The following is an 8,651-nucleotide window of genomic DNA, read 5'->3' on the forward strand; positions in this document are numbered from 1 at the left end:
CATCTACCCAAATGTGTCTGTCTGTTTAACGGGTTGATTTAAATAATGGTCATTCTGTTCATTTTAAACAAATGTTGAGATACCTACTACATTGTAAACACTGTAATAAATATAGAGAGTTAAACATAATGCTACAAAATAAACCACAAGAAAATCTCAGTGGTATACAAAAATAAGCATTTATATCTGTATCATAGATGTCTTCACATCATCTCAGGTTTGGCCATCTAGGCTAGGCTCAGCTGTGTTTGGCCCCAGTCTCTGAGGTTGTTCTAGGTCTGCTCTAAGTGTTACTCATTATCCTTGGATCAGAGGAAGTGCAAGCTGACACTGCCAATGGAAAAAGATGGAAGAGAAGAGCACAAAGTCAATCATACATGCTCATTTCAAGTGTTCACTCATATCTTGTCCATTAGCATTATGTTCATCAAAACAAGTGATTATGGCCAAGCACCAAGTCAATGGAGGTAAAGGAAGCCATGACAATGGTATGAAGATGAGTATATAAATAACTACTACATGGAACTGATGAATTGGAAACAATAATTCACTCTATTACAAGAATGTTGACATACAAAATTGACTTTTTGTTGGTGGTGCTATCTTGAAGCTTGTATTTTCTTTAGGGAAACTGTTAAGTTAAAAAGTGATTAGAACTTAATAATATAAGTGAAACATGTAAGATTCTTTTCACACTGGCCTAAAGTAGCATATAAAATCCCACTATTTATTTGCAAGATGTAGAATAGGTATTAGCTGATATTGATACTTTGTGGTTATTGAACACAAGTTAGATATTCATGAAAGCAGAGAAGTGGTAAGTAGCCATAATTAGAAAGAAGGTTGTTGAAAGAGTAGAAGAAGCCATCTAAGACACTATTTTTTATTTTTTACCATATATCTATGAGTCACTGAAATAGAAGAGAAAGGTGCTCTGAATAGAAGAGAAAGAAATAGTCTCTGAAATAGAAGAGAAAGAAAAAGAATAGTCTCTGAAATAGAAGAGAAAGGTGCATCTGTTGAAAAAATATTACAGAAAAGAAACGAAACGAAATCCAATAGTTTTACCTCTACACCCAAAATGGAGGTTAAAAGTTACACTGAAAATAACACTATTGCACAAAAGAAAGAATCCCATCATATCCTGTCAGACACATCAGACAAGGAGGATGTGAGTGTCACCATGGGGACAGGAGAGAAGCTGAGACTCTCGGCACATATGATATTGCCTGGTAGTAAGACACAAGAGGCTTCTAATGCCAAGCAGCAGAAGGACAAATAAAATAAAATGAAAAAGAAGTGAAGGAAAGAAACAAAAGGCAGAGAGGTTCGCTTTGGAAAATGGATTGACAAGTTCTGTTCCTCAGAGTTGGAAAGTGAGTCCTCAGAGAGTGGGGAGGGTGACAGGGACTCCGTGGGGAGCTCCAGCTGCCTCAAGGGGTCCCCGCTAGTACTGAAGGACCCCTCCCTGTTCATCTCCCTGTCCGCTTCCTCCACCTCATCTCAAGGGGGCTCTGCCACCCAGAAGCAGAACCCCAACCACACAGACCAGCACACCAAGCACTGGCAGACAGACAACTGGAAAACCATTTCTCTCCTGGCTTGGCCAGAGATCAGTTCTTTATCAGACTCCACATGGAAGAGACTGACAAGCGAGTCTGATTACTCCTCTGAGGGCTCCAGTGTGGAATTGCTGAAGCCAGTGAGGAAGAAGCAGGAGCACAGGAAGCTGGGTAGGCTGCAGGGCTCCCTGTCGGAGAAGAGAAGCCCCTTCCTCTCCAGCACAGAGGCACCCTCCTCAAGATGGACAAGAAGGGGAAAGCGGTCAAAAAACATAAAACAAAACAAAAACACAAAAACAAGGAGAAGGGACAGTGTTCTATCAGCCAAGAGCTGAAACTGAAAAGTTTTACATATGAATAAGATGACTACAAGCAAAAGTCAGATAAGGCTATACTTTTAGAGAATGATATTTCTACTGAAAATAAAAGTGTTAAAGCATGATCGAGACCACTTTAAAAAAGAAGAGAAACTTAGCAAAATGAAATCAGAAGAGAAAGAATGGCTCCGTAAAGATGAGATCATAAGGTCTCCAAAGATGAAAAATCACTGAAGAGAATCCAAGACATGAACAAAGACATCAGCAGATCTTTCCAAGAAGAGAAAGACTGTTGGAATAAAACAGAAAAGGAGAAATCTCTGAATGAAAAGTCTTCAAAAGAAGAAAAACTGAGACTGTATAAAGAGTAGAGAAAGAAGAAATCAAAACACCAGCCCTAAAAATTAGAGAAAAAGAATGATTTAAAAGAGGACAGGCCGGGAGCAGTGACTCACGCCTGTAATCCCAGCACTTTGGGAGGCCGAGGTGAGCGGATCATGAGGTCAGGAGATAGAGACCATCCTGGCTAACACGGTGAAACCCTGTCTCTACTTAAAAATACAAAAAAAAAAAAAAAAAAAAAAAAAATAGGCGGGCGTGGTAGCGGGCGCCTGTAGTCCCAGCTACTTGGGAGGCTGAGGCAGGAGAATGGCGTGAACCCTGTAGGCGGAGCTTGCAGTGAACCGAGATTGTGCCACTGCACTCCAGCCTGGGCGACAGAGTGAGACTCTGTCTGGAAAAAAAAAAAAAAAAAAGGACAACATTTCAAAAGAGAAGGAGACTTTTAAAGAAGATAAAGAAAACTCAAGAAAAAGTTTATAGGGAAGATTCTGCTTTTGATGAATATTTTAATAAAAATCAGTTTCTGGAGAATGAAGACACCAAATTTAGCCTTTCTGGCGATCAGCAAAATCGGTGGTTTTTTGACTTGTCCAATTCATCCTTTGATTTCAAAGTGGGGGACAGCTAGGACTCTGCAGTGACAGACTACATGGATTGAAGAATGACTATGTGGCCAAGTTGATCGTGGAAACAGTGAAAGAGGACAGCCAGGAGAGTAAGCAAGGACAGCAGGGCCCGGAAGAAACAAGACTACAGAGAGCCCGTCTTCCGAAAGGACAGGGACTATTTGGATAAAAACTCTTTGAGAAAAGGCCAGACTGAAAAGCGTCAAGTGTCCCCGGTTACCTTTCGGAAAACCACAAGAAGAGGAAAGAAAGTCCGCAGAGGCCGGGCGGGACAGAAAGGACACCCTCCAGAGCTCCAAGGAGCACAGGGACAGCAGGGCCAAGTCAGAGGAGGCACACCGCACACCGGGAAGAGCTGAAGGAGTGTGGTTGCCAGATGGTCTTCAAGGAAAAGTCTGACTGCGACTTTGGGAAGGGCCTGAAGCCGTGGGAACCACACCACCCAGCGTGAGAGAAGAAGGACGGCCTTGATAAGGAAAGGAAGGAGAAAACAAAACCAGAAAAATACAAACAAAAGTCCAGTAACAAGGACAAAAGTAAGAAATCTATCCTCGAAAAATGTCAGAAGGACAAAGAATTTGATAAATGTTTTAAAGAGAAAAAAATACCAAGATACCAAGGAAAAAACATAAAGACACACATGGCAAAGACAAAGAAAGGAAAGCGTTTCTTGACCAAGGGAAAGAGAAAAAGGAGAAGACTTTCCCTGGGATTACCTCAGAAGACTTCTCTGAAAAAACAAAACAAAACAAAAATGACAAGAAAGGCAAGGAGAAAAGCTGGTACATCGCAGACGTATTCACAGAAGAGAGTGTGGATGACAAAGACGACTACACAGGGAGTGGGTTCAAGATCAGAGAGGTCAGCCACTTGCAGAGGGTGGATGGCCTCCAGGAGAAGGAGGAAGGGCAGGAGGCCCAGGCCTCTGACAGACACAGGAAGTCCTCTTCTGAGGAGCAGCACCCTAAGAGGCAAAAGGACAAGAACCCCAAAGCCAAGAGAAAGGACAGAGGGGCTGCCGATGGGGTGAGAGACAAAAAAGAGAAAGTCCTTGAAAAGCACAAGGAGAAGGACAAAGTACCAGAAAAGTATAAGGACAGCAAGGAAAGAGCTTCAGTGGATTTCACGCAAGATAAGAAAAATAAACAGAAGCTCCCTGAGAAGGCTGAAAAGAAACACTCTGTTGAAGACAAGGCTAAAGGCAAACACAAAGAGAAGTCGGATAAAGAACATTCCAAGGAGAGGACGTCCTTGAGAAGTACGGACACAGAAAAAAGCCTGATTGAAAAGTTAGAAGAAGAAGCTCTCCATGAGTACAGAGAAGACTCCAATGATAAAATCAGTGAGGTCTCCTCTGACAGCTTCATGGACTGAGAGCAGGAGCCAGGGCTGACTGCCTTCCTGGAGGTCTGTCTCAAGCAGCCACCTGCATAGGAGGAGGCCAGAGAGAGCACCTGCCTCCCAGAGAAGCTGAAAGAGAAGGAGAGGCACAGACACTACTCATCCTCATCCTCATATAAGAAGAGCCACTACTGAGAGAGCGAGCTAAGAAAGAAAAGGCTGAGAAGAAAGAGAAGGGCAGAGATTACAAGGAGGGCTTGGAAGGACTCTGGCCAGTATGAAAAGGACTTTCTGAGGTGGTTGCTTATGGAGTTTCTTACATGAAAGCTGACATAGAAGATGGGCTAGATAAAACCATTGAATTATTTTCTACCAGAAAGAAAGATAAAAGTGATTAGGAGAGAGAACCTTCCAAGAAAATAGAAAAGGAACTAAAGCCTTATGGATGTAGTACCATCAACATCCTAAAAGAGAAGAGTAAGACAGAAACATAGGGAAAAACTGACAGAGGAGAAGAAGAGGCACCTGAACAGGCATGCAGACTGGTTTCTGAGGCATCACAGGGACCGAGGAGAAGCCCACTGCCAGGGACAAGGACAGCCCTCCCCGCCTGCTCAAAGGCAAGTCCAGGGAGGAGGACCCAAGTCTCAGGGAGGCCAAACTGAAGGAGAAATTCAAGGACAGTGCAGAGAAAGAAAAGGGCGACTCTATGAAGATGAGCAACGGGGGATGATAAGGTATCGCAGTTCAAAGACCCAGGCAAGAAAGATGCCAGGCCCAGGGAGAAACTCCTGGGGAGGTCGACCTGATGTTGACCAGCTTTGAGAGGATGTTCTCCCAGAAGGACCTGGAGATGGAGGAGTGCCACAAGGGGCATAAGGAGAGGATGAAGCAGATGGAGAAGCTGAGGTACCGGTCCGGAGATCCCAACCTCAAGGAGAGGGCAAAGCCGGCAGAGGACGGGTGGAAGAAGGGTCTGGACATTCCCACCAAGAAACTGCCTGGGCTGGACCCTCTGTTTAAAGATAAAAGTCTTAAGGAGTCGACTCCTATTCCACCTGCTGCCAAAAATAAGCTACACCCGGGATCAGGTGCAGACTCCAAAGACTGGCTCGCAGGGCCTCACATGAAAGAGGTCCTGCCTGCGTCTTCCAGGCCTGGCCAGAGCCGACCTACTGGCGTGCCCACCCCTATGTCGGTGCTGTCCTGACCCAACTAGGAGGAGGTGGTGCACACGCCCAGGACCCCCTCCTGCAGCGCCGATGACTACACGGACCTTGTGTTCGACTGCGCCGACTCCCAGCATTCCACGTCTGTGCCCACTGACCCTTCCAGCAGCTGTCCCCCTCCTTTTTTGACAGGTTCTCCGTGGCATCAAGTGGGCTTTCGGAAGACGCCAGCCAGGCTTCTGCCAAACCTCTCTCCACAAACATTTACCGGTCGGTTTCTGTCAATATTAGGAGGACTCCCTAGGATGAATTCAGCGTGGAAGACAAGCTCTTCAGGCAGCAGAGTGTTCCTGCCGCCTACAGCTACGACTCCCCACTGCCGCACCAGATGGAAGACAGGGCGCCCCTGCCCCCGGTTCCCACGGAGAAATTTGCTTGCTTGTCCTCAGGGTAATATTCCACAGACTATGACCTCCCATCGCCCAAAGTCGACGCTCTGCCATTGTCACTGTCACCCCATCTACAGAGGGCGTCTTCTCAAGTTTACAAGCAAAATCTTCCCCTTCCCCCAGAGATAAGCTGCTGGTTCCTTCCCTCGAAGGGGCCATTCCCCCGCACCTGGACGTCACCGAGGACCAGCAGGCTATGACCCCCATCATCCCCCCAGAGCCCAGTTACCTGGAGCCACTGGACGAGGGTCAGCACCATCATTACAGAGGAGCCTGTCGAGTGGACCCACCCCGCCGAGCAGGCCCTTGCTTCTAGTCTGATCGGGAGCGCCTCTGAAAACCCTGTCAGCTGGCCTGTGGGCTCAGACCTCCTGCTGAAGTCTCCACAAAGATTCACTGAGTCCCCGAAATATTTCTGCTCTGCGGACTCCCTCCACTCTGCAACCCCAGGGCCCTTCAGCACCTCAGAGGTGCCATACCCGCCCCACTTCCGCCTCTCTCCTGAAACACTCTGCCCATCGCTGAGCCAGGACTGGAGGACATCAAAGACTGGGCAGAAGCCATCCCCGCCTCCATCTCTACCTCAGAGGCGGCTCCTTACGCCCCTCCCTCCGGGCTGGAGTCCTTCTTCAGCAACTACAAGTCACTTCCGGAAGCTTCGCTGGACGTGGCTCCTGAGGCTGTGGCTCAGGTGGAGGCTCTGGAACCCCTGGAAAATAGCTTCCTGGACAACAGCCACAGCCTGTCTACCCTCGGCCAGGTGGATCTGGTGCCCTGGGCAGACGCCTTCGCCAGCCCCAAAGACGACCTGGACCTGTGGTCCTTCTCACTGCCGGAGCTTCCCTTGCAGACTAAAGATGTCCCAGATGTTGAAACAGAACCCGTATAAGAAAGTCTTGCTCCTTCAGAAAAGATCTCTCCAGGGGCCCCGTGGTCGTAAACGGTAGGGATCTTTCCGCCTTAGTGCCTGAGGAGCAGCCAGCACTGCCTCCCGACCAGGCCTCCACCCAGCTCCCCACAGAGGAGTCAAAGCTGGACGTGGCTCTAGAAGCTACAGAGGCAGAGGCAGCGCCAGAAGAGAGGGCCTCTGGGGATCTGGACTCCAGCATGGAGCCCACGCCCGTTCCCCCTGAACAGTGCCCACTGGGGAGCGGAGACCAGGGGGCCAAGGCTGAAGCCCCCCCACCCCCCGCCGCATCCCTTTGTGCCCCTAACGCCCCCCACTCTCCATGGACACTGTGGCACAAGCCCAGGCTGCGGACAGTGCTGGCCCCCAGGACAACACTGAGGCCTCCAGTCCTGCCGCCCCAGCCGAAGGCCCTCCGTGCAGCATCCACCGAGAAGCCACAGAACCAGAACCAAAACTCACGGCTGAAGCCCCGAAAGTTCCCAGAGTGGGGGAGAACCCTCAGCACATGACCAGGAACTTGCAGATGCTCGTGAATCAGAGTAAGTATAGCACACCTCACTCCAAGGAGTGTGTCCCAGGCCCGCGGCTCCGACTGGGACTACGCCCAGGCCCAGCATCCGGCAAACGCTGCTTCCAGCGCTCCACCCAGCAACTGAACATGTCCACGCAGCAGACGCCGGAGGTGATCCAGCAGACGCTAGCCACCATCGTGGACGCCATCAAGCTGGACACCATCGAGCCCTACCACAGCAACAGGGCCAACCCCTACTTTGAATTCCTGCAGACCAGGAAGAAGATCCAGGAGAAGCTCAAGATTCTGTGCTGCAGCTCGCCACAGGCGCCCCAGTGGCACGCCGAATACGTCACCTACGCGGGATCCTATCCCCTGGACAGCAAGTCGCTCAGCAAGCTCCACATTCCGGTGATCGCACCCCCTCCCTCCCTGGCGGAGTCCCCGAAGGAGCTGTTCAGGCAGCAGGAGGCGGTCCGGGGAAAGCTGCATCTGCAGCACAGCATCGATCAGGAGAAGCTGATGTGTCCTGTGAGCAGGAGATTCTGCAGGTTCATTGCCCAGCAGCCAGGACCGTCGCCAACTAGGCAGTGCTATTCAGCACCGGCACGATGCTGCTGGACTCTGAGGTTTAAAACATGCCCCTAGAGAGCCAGGGTGATGAGAACAAGTCAGTGCGCGACTGGCTTAACGCCCACCAGTTCATCTTCTGGCTCCAGGACTTGGACGACAAGTACAACCGCATGAAGACCTGCCTCCTCATGCGGCAGCAGCACGAGGCTGTGGCCCTGAATGCCGTGCAGAGGATGGAGTGGCAGCTGAAAGCGCAGAATTTGGACCCTGTCGGGCACTAGTCCCTGTGCGTGAACAAGGTGGCCTCCTTCTACATGCCTATGGTCGACGTCAACGACGACTTTATTTTGTTGCCGGTGTGACACCGGGGGATGACCACAGGACGCAGGCGAGGGCTGCATGGCTGCTGCTGAGCCCCAGGGGCCAAGGAGGGAGCGCCATGTCCACCCGGGTGAGTAGAGACCCCGAGAGACACTGCACTAGGCCAAAACATCTCCATCTCTTCCAGACTACTCCAGACGTTGGGGAGGTGAAACACGTCTCTTGTCCACCAGTTGCCGCGGCGGGGGCAAAGCTCCTTGTGCCGGGCGCACACATGGCAACTTCTGTCTGAAAACGGTGACCTTCGGGCCCTTTTCTCCAACCAACTGCAGAGGCATTTCAGGAGGTGGAGAACGGAGTGGATTTTTAAAAAAAATTTTTGCTCTATTCTGATCAACTAAAGAAAATAAAATTAAGGTGTCTATCATCTCTCACAAACGGTGACCTCCAGGTCAGAGGGGCAGGAGTGCAGTCCCAGCCATGGTCCTGTTGCCACAGAGCTGCAACGGCCTCCGACTGGGCTTAGGACC

At 49.8% G+C, this 8,651-nt stretch overlaps 1 pseudogene; it reads left to right on the forward strand.

The window, feature by feature from the left end:
- The first annotated feature begins 461 nt into the window (after positions 1–461).
- On the forward strand, positions 462–8,162 carry LOC126934395 (ankyrin repeat domain-containing protein 11-like; annotated as a pseudogene).
- Positions 8,163–8,651: the final 489 nt, after the last annotated feature.

This window comes from Macaca thibetana, chromosome 13 (assembly GCF_024542745.1).
Source record: "Macaca thibetana thibetana isolate TM-01 chromosome 13, ASM2454274v1, whole genome shotgun sequence".
Lineage (NCBI taxonomy): Eukaryota > Metazoa > Chordata > Mammalia > Primates > Cercopithecidae > Macaca > Macaca thibetana.